The sequence below is a fragment of the Eschrichtius robustus genome, chromosome 20 (genome assembly GCF_028021215.1).
Source record: "Eschrichtius robustus isolate mEscRob2 chromosome 20, mEscRob2.pri, whole genome shotgun sequence".
Taxonomy (NCBI): Eukaryota; Metazoa; Chordata; class Mammalia; order Artiodactyla; family Eschrichtiidae; genus Eschrichtius; species Eschrichtius robustus.
Window position 1 is genome coordinate 57411584 of NC_090843.1, and position 15084 is coordinate 57426667.

At 42.0% G+C, this 15084-nt stretch overlaps 1 long non-coding RNA gene across 3 annotated transcripts in view; it reads right to left on the bottom strand.

Annotated features, from left to right (window-relative positions):
* The window catches only part of LOC137755110 (uncharacterized), a 164810-nt gene that overhangs the window by 122167 nt on the left and 27559 nt on the right, over positions 1 to 15084 (bottom strand). For all 3 annotated transcript variants that reach the window (XR_011071964.1, XR_011071963.1, XR_011071965.1), the window contains exon 3: positions 4581 to 4662. This is a non-coding gene — a long non-coding RNA (uncharacterized lncRNA). The remainder of the gene's footprint in view (positions 1 to 4580; positions 4663 to 15084) is intronic.

Here is a 15084-nt window from a genome sequence, read left to right on the forward strand (position 1 = left end):
AAGCCAACAACAGACCTTTACGATGCTACCTCAGGGATACACCAATTCTCCAGCCCAATGTCATAATTTAGTTCTCAGGAATCTTGATCACCTTTCTCTCCCACAAAGCTATCACTATGGTCCACTGCATTGATGACATTAATCTAATCAGACCTAGTGAGCAAGAAGTAGCAACTACTCTAGATTTGGTAAGACATTTGCATGCCAGAAGGTGGGAAATAAATCCGACAAAAATTCAGGGACCTTCCACCTCAGTGAAATTTCGAGGGGTCCAGGGGTAAGGGGCATGTCAAGATATTCCTTCTTGACATGCGATGCTGTTTGGAGCATTTGACAGGTCCCTATAGGTGAACTGCAGTGCAGGCCCTTAGGATTTTGGAGCAAAGCCCTGCCATCGCCTCCAGATAACTACTCTCCTTTTGAGAAACAGCTCTTGGCCTGCTACTGGGCCTTTGCAGAGACTGAACGCTTGACCATGGACTCCCAAGTTACCATGTGACCTGAATTGCCCACCATGAACTGGGCGTTACCTGACCCACCAAGGCACACAGTGCACGGCAGCGCGCCATCATCAAATGGAAGTGACATATACGTGATCAGGCCTGAGCAGGCCCTGAAAGCACAAGTAAATTACATGAAGACGTGGCCCAAAGGTCCATGGTCCCCACTCCTGCTGCCCCTTCTCTCTCCCATCCTGCACCTATGGCCTCATGGTGAGTTCTCCATGGCAGCTGACAGAGAAAGAGAAGACGCTGGTCTGGTTTACAGATGGTTCTGCACAATATGCAGGCACCACCCAAAACTGGACGGCTGTAGCACCATAGGCCCTTTGGGGACATCCCTGAAGGACAGTGGTGTGGGCAAAACTTCAGACAGTGCACCTGGGTGTTCACTTTGCTTGGAAGGAGAAGTGGCCAGACACGTGATTATATACTGATTTATGTGTCCAATGGTTTGGCTGGATGGTTAGGGACTCAGAAGGAACATGATTGGAAAATTGGTGATGAGGAAATTTGGTGAAGAGATATGTGGGCAAAAAAACATGAAGGCATTTGTGTCCCACGTGAATGCTCACCGAAGGGTAAGCTCAGCAGAGGAAGATTTTAATAATGAAGCGGAAAGGATGACCCACCCTGTGGATGCCAGTCTCTTTCCACAGCCAGCCCAGTCATCACCCACTTGGCTCATGAATGAAGCAGCCATGGTGGCAGGGGTGAAGGCAATGCACAGGCTCAGCAACATGCACTTCCACTCCCCAAGGCCAACCTGGCTGTGGCCACTGCTGAGTGCCCAACCTGCCAGCAGCAGAGACCAACACCTAGTAGTCGATACAGCACCATCCCGAGGTGATCTGCTAGCTACTTTGTGGCATGTTGACTACACTGGACAACTTCCCCCACGGAAGGGGTACCATTTTGTTCTTCCTAGAATAGACACTTACTCTGGATACAGATTTGCCTTCCTTGCCCACAGTGCTTCTGCAAGAACTACCATCCGTGGACTCGCAGAATGCCTTATCCTGAAATGCCTCTGACCAAGAACTGACTTCACACATTAAAAAAAAAAAAAAAAAAAAGAACTTCACAGCAAAAGAAGTGCAGCAATGAGCCCACACTCTTGGAATGTACTAGTCTTAACATGCTCCCCAACATCCTGAGGCAGCTGGTTGGATAGAACAGTGGAACGGCCCTGTGAAGACTCAGTTACAGTGCCAGCTAGGTGGCAACACCTCTCAGGGCTGCGGCCAGGTTCTCCAGGAGGCTGTATATGCTCTGAATCAGTGTCCAATATACAGTGCTGTTTCTCCCATAGCCAGGATTCACGGACCCAGGAATTGGGGTAGAAATGGGAGTGGTACCACTCACTCTAACCCCTAGTGACCCACTAGCAAAGTTTTAGCTTCCTGTTCCTGTGACCTTATGCTCTGCTGGCCTACAGGTCTTAGTTCCAGAAGGAGGAAGGCTTCCACTAAGAGATATAACAATGATTCCAATGAGCTGGAAGTTAAGAGAGCCACCTGGCCACTTTGGGCATCTCATGACTCTGAATCAACAGGCAAAGAAGGGAGTTACTATGCTGGCTGGGGAGATTGATCCTGGCTGCCAAGAGGAAATTGGACTATCCACGATGGAGGTAAGGAAGAATATGTGTGGAATACAGGAGATCCCTTAGACATCTCTTAGTATTACTGTGTCCTATGATTAAGGTCAATGGAAAAGTACAATCCAACCCAGGCATGACTACTAATGGTGCAGACCCTTCAGGAATGAAGGTTTGGTCATCCTACAAGTAAAGAATGATGATGACCATCTGAGGTGCTTGCTGAAGGCAAAGGGAATACAGAATGGGTAGTAGGAGAAAGTAGGTATAAGTACCAGCCACATGGCCAGTTAGAGAAATGAGGGTTGTAACTGTCATAGAGGATTTCCTCCTTATTTTGTTATGATTGTGTGGGAGTATCTTTGTTTTCTTTCCTCTCTTATTTCCTTATCATGCAACATAAGATGTATTGACTTTAAATCATAGTATTTAAGTATTGTTAATTCTACATCATACTGTTTAAGTTAGAGGATAACAAGGAGAGTAAACATCACTCAAGGACTTTACCTCCTCTTCTGAGGAAGGCGCTAGTGCATTTTCAGTTGTATGGACAGTTGTACTGTGTCAGGTGGAATTAAGCCTTTGTTATCCTTTACTTGGAGATTAGTATGGTTTAAGGAGATATGTATGAGTGTCAGCTTGACAGGGGGTGGACTTGTGATGGTTAATTTTATGTGTCAACTTGACTGGGCCACAAGGGTGCCCAGATAACTGGCTAAAAATTATTCCTGGGTGTGCCTGAAGGTGTTCCAAGAAGAGATTAGCATTTGAATTAGTAGACTGAGTAAAGAAGACAGCCCTCCCCAGCGTGGGTGGGCCTATCAAATCCATTGAGAGCTGAATAGAACAAAAAGGTGGAGGAAGGCCGAGTCCACTCTCTACCTGACAACTTGAGTTGGGATATCAATCTTTTACTCTCAGCACTCCTGGTTCTCAGGCCTTCAGACTCAGCCTAGAATCTACACCATCAGCTTTCCGGGTCCCCTTGGCTCTGTTTCTCTGGAAGACACTGACTAATACACCCTCTTTAACAGCTCTCATGGAGAGTCTATGTGAAAGTAAAACCAACACAAAATACAAATTAAGAGATGGAAATAGATTTCTCATGATGATGCATGAGTGCCTGGATCCAACTTGCCTGAGGTGTTACGCGCCCTGACTTTCTAGTACTATGAATCAGTACATTCCTTTCCTTTCTCTTAAGCCACTTTTAGTTCAGTTTTCATCACTTGCACAGACAAATTGCAATACAATGAGAACACACCATTCTGAACCTATGTGTTTCACTTAATGTATCGTTAGCATATTTTCACATTATTAAAACTATTCTCCAGCATTATTTTGTTTGGTATTATAGTTTACTTTATCAAGCCCATAGTGGTGAACAGATAAATTGTTATTAATTTTTCAATATTATAGATAACATTGATATTAATATCCTCATAGCTAAATGTTTGTGCCTATCATGATTGTTTCCTGAAAATAAATTCCTAGAACTGGAACTTCTGGGCCAAAAGTTATGGAGGATATTAAGACTTTGTTACATATAGTAAAAGTGACCCCTTGAAAGGTGATGCCAATTTATTCTCACACCAAAAACATATGGGAATGCCTATTTCCTCCATCCACTGCCTACAATGGGTAGGCTCTTTCTTAAAATCTCTGCTAAGTTAATCACATACACACAAAAGTAATATCTCATTTTACTCTGCATTTCTTTACTGAGTTGCCTGCCTTGTATAGATTTTTCAATACTGTGCTAGATTCAGTTTGTTAACATTTAGGAATCCTGCATCTATATTCTGAAATTGGTTCTTCTGGTATTCTATTTTCTCAGGATTATCAGGCTTCTTTCTAGCTTTATAAAATAAGAAATACAGAGGTCTGAAGACGGACAAACCTGAGGTGGAGTCTAAATTCCATGATTAGATGTATAACTTTGGGCAATTTAATCTTCCTAACCCTGAATAGGGGTGCCCACTGGGAAAGGAGCCAATTAAACCTCACAGAACCTGGAAAGGCTCAGCCCTTGGAGATTCTAGGTACCACAAAAACCGCAGGTGAGACATGAGGCTAAGATGAGGAGGTGCTTGGACATGTGTTACTGAGGGATCAGACCACTACCTTCCCTCACGTTCCATATTTGCAGGCTGGCACCTTCTGTACAAGAGACGGGAAGTTTATCTTATGAAGAAACGAGATGCTCCGGACTTGGGGAGACCAGGTAGAGTAGAGGAAGTGGGGTGAGAGTAGAGGAAGTGGGGTGAGGGATGGGGCTGAACATAGGGAGATTAAGTGAAACTTAACACTGAACGGTGGGGACCCCAGTCTTTCCCCAACCAGCTCCTCAATTTGTGAGCAGCTCATAACAAAGCAGGAGACGGGGCAGTTCTTTTCTGCGGAATGAAACTGTTCCAGAGGAAAGCCCTCCCTGCTCTAACACTTGAGGGTATTCCCAATAACAGAGCCCTTTCACTTACCAGTTTCCCTGTGTGAGGTCCGTGTGTCCACAAACCCGCCCATGTACTCAGAGCTTCCACTCAGAGTTGTAATGCTGCACACCTGTGTGAGGAGATAGCCAAGGAACATAAGACATTTGAAGAGAAAACAAATAAGAGAATGTTTAGTTTTTACTACAACATTTTTATTATAACTTCTTAATTATATATATTGTATATAATTATATAACATAAATGTATTATAACTCATTCTTTTAACTTTACTATAATTTATATTACGACACTATAACAAAAAGAAATAAAGAGTCAACTGAAATAATTTAGGGGGAGAGGAGATGCAGAATAAACCCTTTAAAACTCCCTTCTTGACAGAGGTGAACACTTGTCCCCTTCTCCTGATATTTCTTTGATGAGGAAGGAGCTTAATCCATGCAAAAATGACATATCTCATTGGTAATTATGGGAAGATCAAAAGGGAACCCTTGACTCAGCTCCACCATTTTTTTCTTCTTGGGAGCCAGTGGGCCTACAGGGACCATGAGTTCTCCATCACTGCCCTCCAAACTTTTAGTTGTACAGAGAAGGGTGGAAGACTCAGTTTAGGACTGTGTTCTGATTACTATTGCTTTATAACAAGTTAACCCAAGGGGAACTATACTCAGTCTTCTTTTGTTTTTTTTTTTTTTTTTTGCCACACCACGTGGCTTGTGAGATCTTTGACCAGGGATCGAACCTGGGCCCTCGGCAGCGAGATTACAGGGTCCTAAACACTGGACCGCCAGGGAGTTCCCTATATTCAATATCTTATAATAACTTACAATGAAAAAGAACCTGAAAAAGAATATATATATAACTGAATCACTTTGCTGTATACTTGAAACTAACACAAAATTGTAAATTTACTATACTTCAATAAAAATAAATAAATAAATCTAATAAATATGAATATAAAGATGTGTATATGTATGTATGTATATATATAACAAGTTAACCCAAAACGTAAAGGCTTAAAACAAACATTTTCTTTTGCTCCCAGATTCTGTGGGTCAGAGATCCAGACGGGGCCAGCAGAAAAGGCCCGTTTCCGCTGCATGACCCCTGGGGCCTCAGCTGGGAAGGCTCCAGGGCTGGAAGGCCCGACTGCTGGAGGCCGGATTCACATGGAGGCGCCTTCACTTCCATGTCTGGCGTTTAAGGCTGACTGTCTGCTGAGACCTCCGCTTGGAGCTATTGATCGTAGCACCTACACGTGACCTCTCCCTAGGGCCTCGGCTTAGACTTCTTACCTTACAGCTCAGGGCTCCCAAAACAAGTGCTTGGCAAACAAGAAGAAGCTGCAAGCATTTATTCCTGGCCTCAGGATTCACACATCCGTCGTTTCCATCACACTCTATTGATTACAAGGGAGTTACAAACCCGCCCAGGTTTGGGGCGAGGGAAAGACATAGACCCGCACCTTTCAAAGGATAGGGTCTCACAGAATTTCTGGGTATCTTCTAAAACTGCCTCAGGGCATAATCTTAAAGACCCTAACATCTGATGCAAGGGACAAAAACATTAAAGAAATAAATGAGGAGGGGCTTCCCTGGTGGCACAGTGGTTAAGAATCCGCCTGCCAATACAGGGGACACGGGTTCGAGCCCTGGTCTGAGAAGATCCCACATGCCGCGGAGCAACTAAGCCCGTGCACCACAACTACTGAGCCTGCGCTCTAGAGCCCGAGAGCCACAACTACTGAGCCCGCGTGCCACAGCTACTGAAGCCCGTGCGCCTAGAGCCCATGCTCCGCAACAAGAGAAGCCACCGCAATGAGAAGCCCGCGCACCACAACAAAGACCCAACGCAGCCAAAAATAAGTAAATAAATATTTTAAAGAAAGAAAGAAATGAGGAGTAAAACCGAAGCGCTAACAAACTTCTCCCAGCTGTACTTCCAAGCAACTGTGGGCTGCAAGGAAAGGGAACTCAGCCTACTCCCACAGCAGAAAGACAAAGGAGGGAGACACGGGGGAGACGGGCAGATGCTCCCAGCGCTCCTCCCCCCATCCCTCTGAGACCACCTTCTCAGCCCCAGCAAGCCCCCCAGGAGAGCAAGTCCCACAACCAGTCCCAACCCCTAGTTTCTTTTAGGTCTTTGCCGAAAACAAGAAACTCTCTCTCCCTAAGCTGGGCTTAAATTCAGGACAAAAAGGAGAGACACAAGTCAAAGGCTTTTCTCTCTAATATTCTCTCCCTTACCAAGCTAAATCAGAACTAAGAAATATTCAACAATTTCCACACAAGTTGTAACCCTCCGCTGTGGAGATAAGATTTTTTTTTTTTTTAAACCCTTCGAGTATTTTTGATGCTCCACCTTCCTAAAGATTGCCCTCGGGCTCCGGAGGAACAAGCAGGTAAATCCTTCAAAGGGACAGACACCATAGCAGTGACAGCCACCTGACTCCATGTGCGAACATCTATCCATCACTCTGTTCTATCATTGGAGACACTGGGAGGGCAGGTTCAAGGTCAACTCCCTGTTATTCTTGAATAGCAACAACAAAGTTTAAGTAAGCAAAGCTGAGTAGGATTTATAGTCAAAGAGCTGAAGTAGGAATTCTGCAAACAATGAAGTTCTTCCTTTGTTGCGACATTTATCTTTTGCAAGGAGGGTAGAACTTTGCAGTTATTTGTTTAATAATGTTGTCTGTCACCGCCATCTTTTTCTCCAGAAAGAAAAAAACAATTTTATGACTAATGTCAGGCAGTCTTTACACTTATAAAAAGGAATTTAAACAGTGTTCCCAGAGAGTCATTGAGTAGGAGTATTTTGAGTCCCAGTAACAGAAACCCACTTAAGCCAGCTTACATTTGTGAAGGAAACTGTATTTTAAGGAACCTGGGGTTACTCACAGAACTCAAGGGCAGAGATCTGGCTGAACCTCAAAAACAGGCTCAGCAAAGCCTGGAACCAAGGACTAGAGCGCTTCCGGGACACAGGAGGTCCTCTTTATCTCATCAGTCTGAGCTGAAGTCTCAGCCTTACTTCCAAATTCCTGGGAATGACTGGCCAGCCTCAGTCAGGTGCTTATCTCTGAAGCAGTCAACAACACCCAGGAAAAGCGTGTGAAGCTGGCTCGTCACCTTGTGAACCTGTGGATGGAGGGAGGTCAAATTCCCAGAAACCTGGGGATGGGAGCAGAGCATAAATGCGTTTGTCCTTTGGGTGACTCAGAGCCCCTAAGCCTCCCAGAAAAGAAGCTTAGAGAAAGGAGGAAAAAAAACACTGGGGGAAGGGGCAGACATCCTGATTTGGCCAAATATTCTGGACACTCCCTTCTGGGTGGATGAGGCTGGATTGGGTCCTAGGAGCAACAAGCATCCTGGCTATTTCCATATCTAGCAACCAGGTGCAGGCAGTGCCCCCAGGATTCTGACCGTGGTCATCTTCTCTTCACACAACCATCCCTGGCAAAGCTCATCTATTCCAATGCCTTCAAACACCATCTATATGTTGACAGTGGGGTCACTCATCTAGCAGGGTGTACGCCTAGAGGCACCGGGGCCAACACATATGAAAACCTTGAGAATGGATCCAGCCATGAGAATCCTGAATAATTCAGATCAGTGGGCAAAGGTGGGCAAATTAGGATCCTGCTGCAATAGCCCAGACAGCTTCAACAGAGGTAAAGATTGTGGAGATGCAGAGAAACTAAAGAATTCAAGAGACATTTAAGAGATAAAATCAACAAGGCTTGGGGAAGGGGAGGAGGAGGCAAGAGTGACTTCTAGATTTTGACTTGCATAAACTAATATATGATGAAAATGACTCACAGAGATTGGGAACACTGGAATAGGAACAGGTTTTGGGAGGAAGATCATGAGTTCAGGTTGAATGTGTTGAAACTGGTGAGTCTTTTAATATCTAAAACTTGATACATAGCAGGCAACTGTGTACAGGGATCCTCAGTGGAGAGGTATGGGCTAGAGGTGTAAATGTAATCTTAATCCCCGTCCCCATGCAGTGCTCTAATCCAACCTGAACTTCCATCACAGCCTCTTGACTTCCCTGCCTAATCCACCGGTCTCCTCCAATCTACTGACACAGAAACTACACTGAATGTTTCAGAATGTCATTCCCCAGTTTGAAATCCTTTCCTTTAATTTCATGATAAAATTTCCCAAAAAGGCACATATTCCTGGTGTTTGCCTGGCTACGTGAGACTGGATACAATAGAAGGTCAGATAACAATCAACCTGTCACTGGTATAAAAGGGCATGACTCAGTAGGGCACAATCATAAAATCTCTTTATTCTTAACTCTCCACTGTTCTCAGACCTGCTGTGTAATACCACCCTTCTGTACCTCTGGATTATATTACAACCTGTAGCTTTCTTTTAAATTGTTATCAAAATATAAGATACATATAGAAAAGTATATACGTATCATGTGTATACAGTCCAGTGAATTTTCACAAACTGAACAGACCTGCAAAATTAGCATCTAAGATCCTATAGATTTTTATGTCACTTTGGCTGTTGGAATTAAGATAATTTCAGATATTAAAAGGTCTAGTCTAATCTATTATCAAATGTGCATTTCTCATCCAATTCAAAGCTTCTTCACTTTCCCCCACCTCAGGCTCGAGACTCAGAAACCCTGCAAAAAGGAAAACGGAGGGAGTAGTCTGCATCTTTAAATATTTTCTTTCTTGTTTTTTCCCTCCTTCCTCTCCCCTGCTTATTATACTGCTCTGGCTCCTCCAGAATCAGGATGAGAGAAAGGATGAGAGGTGAAAGAGCAAAGATCAGGTACCCCTCTGGGTACCTCCCCAATCGCCAGATGGCATAGCTCAAGTTATCCCAAGAAGTCTTTCACCATACTTTCCTCATACCCAGGAAGCAGCACAGGGCAGGCTCCTTTCTGCAGTTCAATCAGCATCCACCTGGGAAGGAGAGGGTGGACCCTCCTTCTGGAAAGCACCCCAAGTCTTTTACAAATGGTTCTTTCAATACCACCTAACTTGGCTCCACTGGGCCACCAACTCCTCAGAAAAATGACTGCACACTCTCTTCCTGATTAATCCCTTTCTTCTGTTAGAAGAAATGACAGAATTAGAAAATCACCATTTTGTAATCCCTAGAAACAACAGATCTAGGTAATGGCCATGAACAGCTAGTAAAATCATTAGGTGAATGGTTGACAGGGCACTCTGCAGGGGATGGATCAAGCTGATAACCACTGAACGCCATGATGAATCTTAGCGTCACTAAAAGTGATTCTTCCCGATATGATGCAATGGGAAAATCACAGCACCATCTGTAAGTATCCTTGCAAAAGCAACAACTACAAAAAGTACCTGAATCTAATCAAACCTCTAGATCTATCTACCACTTTACAGAAAACAGAGGAAAGAGAGAAGTTCACTAAACCACACTGTAAGAAAGCTATCAGCCAAATTCGGATTGTGAGAAATTCTACAGAACAAATGACTCAATTCTCCAACAAATAAGATCACACAAAAGGTGTGACTTAAAAGCGATGGTGTCAGGGAGCTTCTGGGGGGATAAAAGAATTGTTCTGTATCCTGATCGTGGTGATAGTTACATGAATTTATACATGTGTTAAAATTCACAGAACTGTACACCAAGAATCCACTTTACTGTATGTTAATTTAAAAATTGAAAAAAAATTTAAGTGGCATGGAAGGACACAAAAGGGAATACGAAGAACTGTTAGAAATTAATAGAATAGACATGTCAACCAAATCTGGATTCAGAGAAACAAACTTTTAAAAAGACAATAATCTTTTGATGTTCCTACTACTTGGTTTCTTTTATAAATTTATTTATTTATTTATTTTTGGCTGCATTGGGTCTTCGTTGCTGCGTGCGGGCTTTCTCTAGTTCCGGCGAGCAGGGGCTACTCTTTGTTGCGGTGCATGGGCTTCTCATTGCGGTGGCTTCTCTTGTTGCAGAGCACGGGCTCTAGGCTCATGGGCTTCAGTAGTTGTGGCATGCGGGCTTCAGTAGTTGTGGCTCAAAGGCTCTAGAGTGCAGGCTCAGTAGTTGTGGCGCACGGGCTTAATTGCTCCACAGCATGTGGGATCTTCCCGGACCAGGGCTCGAACCCGTGTCTCCTGCATTGGCAGGCAGATTCTCAACCACTGCGCCACCAGGGAAGCCCCATGGTTTCTTGCAGAAACTCCTATATATCCTGGCTCCTCCCTTACCTCTTCAGAGCAGTCCCTCAGAGTCATCTGAGAGGCTGTGTTCCAGACTTAAGTCCTCAGCAAGTCCGTCAAATAAAAAGTAATTCTCAAAAAAAAAAAAAATCAGGGAAAATATAAATGTGTACTGACTATTAAACTGTATGATGCTATTATATGGCATGGTAAGATAAATGATATGGTGATAAAAATATGGTGGTTATGGAGTTTTGGGGGGTTTGGGTTTTTTTGGTGGTGGTGGTTATGTTTTTTAAAGTCCTTATCAGCAAGAGATACATACTAAAATTTTTAAAGGTGAAATGGTATAATGTCTGGGATTTGCTTTAAAATACTCCAGAAAAAATATACATATAATATAGTAAATACATAGTAGATGACAGAATAAGAGTGGGATTTTATCTCTTTGTTCACTGCTGTGTCCTCAATTATCTACAAGTATTAGGGTATGTGGCACATGGTAGATACTTAGCAAATATTAGTTGAATGAATGAACGAATGAAGAGGCCCATTTAACACTGTTACTCCTGTTACTGCCTGTCTCACAAACAGCCACCATATATTCCTTTACTGATGACTCTACCTCTTAGTTCTTCTATCACTCCTAACTTCTCTGGTATATAGTTCTGCCCCTGCTTGTTTATGAACCCATGTCTAAAGTCATGCTCAGATAGAAAAAAAAAAGAAAAAAACCTCATTGTCATCACTGGTACCATTTCCTCCCAAAGTTCAATGTGCAAGTTCAACACAAGTTTTGCATTTTCCTTCACAGCTTTCATTACACACATGAGCCCATGGTGATCTGGTCCCTGCCTACCTTCCCAACTGCACCCTCCTACTGTCTTCTTCCATGAATCCTATACTCCAGCCCCGCAAACTACTTGCTGCCCACCACAAGCACTTTGATGTATCAGACTTCTCTGCCTTTGTACCTGGACTTCCCTCTGCCTAGGGTGCTCCTTTCTCCTTATACATCCAGTGAGCTATGTTCATTCTTCAAGAGTTGGTCCAAATATCAACTCCCCATTGAAGACTTCCCTGACCCTTCCAATCTCTGTGCTCCTAGGCCTCAATTAAAATTTTTACCATTTTTTTTTTTTTTTTGGCCATGCTGCACGGCATGCGGAATCTTAGTTCCCCGACCAGGGATCAAACCCATGCCCCCTGCAGTGGAAGCACAGAGCCCTAACCACTGGACCGCCAGGGAATTCCCTCTTATGCATTTTATTTTTGTTGTCACTACAGGGCTGTCACTTATGCATTTTATTTTCGTTGTCACTAATAATAATAGTATTATTATTACTATAATAATAGTAATAGTATCATCATACATTAATCCAGGGCTTGTCACTATTTTAATCACTTCATATATACTGACCTTTAATCTTCAAAAAAAAATCATAGTATATGTACTATTATTTTTGCAATTTTACAAATGAAGACGTTGAAATAACTTTCCTAAGGTCACACATCTAGTAAGATGAAGCCAGGATTGCAAACACAGGTGGTCTGGATCCGCAGTCCGTACTTCTAATGACTGTCCTATGCTGCTTCTCCACACAGCAGTGCTGTGTGCTTGGCTGCAACTTCTGGCTAACTCTGTTTTAGGCTTCCCAATTTTATTTGTCTACAGAACACATTTGAAGTTTTAATAAACTTCATGGAATGACCACAGGATTCAAGATATGTACCATATGGCTGAATTTAAAAAGGAAAAAAGAACATAAGACTAAAAGGAAGGAAGGGATGAATGAACAAACAAAGGGAGGAAAGAAGGGAAGGAGGGAAAACTGGTCTCAAAATCACAAGAGATGACCAAAACTGAACATTTAAATCTACAAACATTGTGAGCACATTAAAGAACGCCTAAATAAATGAAGAGGTATACCATGTTTAGAGATCAGACGACTCAGTATAGTTAAGATGTCAATTCGGGACTTCCCTGGTGGCGCAGTGGTTAAGAATCCACCTGCCAATGCAGGGGACATGGGTTTGAGCCCTGGTCTGGGAAGATCCCACATGCCACGGAGCAACCAAGCCCACATGCCACAATTACTGAGCCTGCGCTCTAGAGCCCGTGAGCCACAACTACTGAAGCCCACGCGCCTAGAGCCCATGCTCCACAGCAAGAGAAAACACCGAAATGAGAAGCCCGCGCACGGCGACGAAGAGTAGCTCCCGCTTGCTCCAACTAGAGAAAGTCCACGCACACCAACGAAGACCCAACGCAGCCAAAAATAAATTAATTAAAAACAAAAAAGATGTCAGTTCTCCCTAACTTGATCTATAGATTAACACAATACCAATAAAAATACCAGACAGATATTTTGTAGAAATGGACAGGCTGAATCTCAAATTTAAATAGAAATGCAACGGATCTAGACTACCCAAACCAATCGGGAAAAATAAGAACAAAGTTGAAGGACTTATAATACTTGACTTTTAAGACTTACTATAGAACTAACTAACTATGAAGTCTGCCTATTCTATTATTACATATTAATATATATTAATTTATGAAATAGTAATATATATTATTAGCAGTATGATATTGGCATAAGGATAGACATATAAATCAATGGAATAGAGTACAGATATAGACCCACACATATATAGTCAATTGATCATGAACAATGATTCTGAGGTAATTTAGGATAGTCTTTTCAACAAAAGATTAGTCTTCTCAACAAAAGGTCCTGGAGTAATTGTATATCCATATGCAAAAGAATGGATCTCAACCCTTACCTCATACCATACACAAAAATAACTCAAAATAAATTATAAACTTCAATATAAGAATTGAAACTATAATACTTCTGGACAAAAACACAGGAGAATTTTTTTCTTTATTTTGGTTTGGGTAAAGTTTTCTTAGGTAAGACATAAAAAATATCAAATGAAAAAATTGATAAATCAGACTTCATCAAAATTAAAAACTTCAAAAGACACTGTTAAGACAATGAAGAACAGAGTGAAGTAAGTCAGAAAGAGAAAAACAAATACCATATGCTAACACATATATATGGAATCTAAAAAAAAAAAAAAAAAGGTCATGAAGAACCTAGGGGCAAGACGGCAATAAAGACACAGACCTACAAGGGAATGGACTTGAGGACACGGAGAGGGGGAAGGGTAAGCTGGGACAAAGTGAGAGAGTGGTAGTGTATATATGGACATATATAGACTACCAAATGTAAAATAGATAGCTAGTGGGAAGCAGTCGCACAGCACAGGGAGATCAGCTCGGTGCTTTGTGACCACCTAGAGGGGTGGGATAGGGAGGGTGGGAGGGAGGGAGACGCAAGAGGGAAGAGATATGGGGATATATGTATATGTATAACTGATTCACTTTGTTATAAAGCAGAAACTAACACATCACTGTAAAGCAATTATACTCCAATAAAAACGTTAAATAAATAAATAAATAAATAAAAATCCTCAAATTCTATATAAAAAAAAAAAAAAGACAATGAAGAGACACACCACAGACTAGGAGAAATATATGTAAAATGTATATCAAACAAAAGAATTGTATCCAGAATGTATAAAGAACTTTTACAACTCCACAATAAGAAGACCAACAACCCAATAAAATAAAATAGGCCAAATATTTTAACAGACACATTACCAAAGAAGATATATGAATGGCAAATAAGCACATGAAAGGATGTTCAAGATCATCAGTCACCAGGGAAATGCAAATTAAAACTAGAATGACTAAAACTTAAAAGACTGTCAATACCGAACTGGAACATTGCTGGTGGGAAAGTAAAATGGTACAACTACTTTGGAAAACAGTTTCACAGTTTCTTATAAAGTTAAACATATAATTACCATATGACTCAGCAATTTCACCCCTAGGTGTTTATCCAAGAGAAATGAAAACATGTATCCACACAGAGACTTGATGATGTATATTCATAGAAGCAGTAAATCATGTTCAAAGCAGGATTATTCATAAAGCCAAAAACAGGAAACAATTCAAATGTACACCAACAGGTAACTGGATAAACAAACTGTGGTATTTCTATACCACAGAATATTACTCAGCAAAAAAAAAAAAAAAAAAGGGAATGAATTGAAGATGAAATAGATACACTTCCTCCTCTACTCCCCACTAAGTAGAGCTAAAAACTATGGACATTATACATAAAACAAACGTAAGAAGACTCTAAAAGGTAGACATAAGAAGATAGACCAGCTAGGGACCTTGGGACCTCAGAAACAAGGCAGTGAGTTCCCTGGGTTTTGTTTTTTTTTTTTTTAATATTTATTTATTTATTTGGCTGCACTGGGTCTTAGTTGCAGCATGTAGGATCT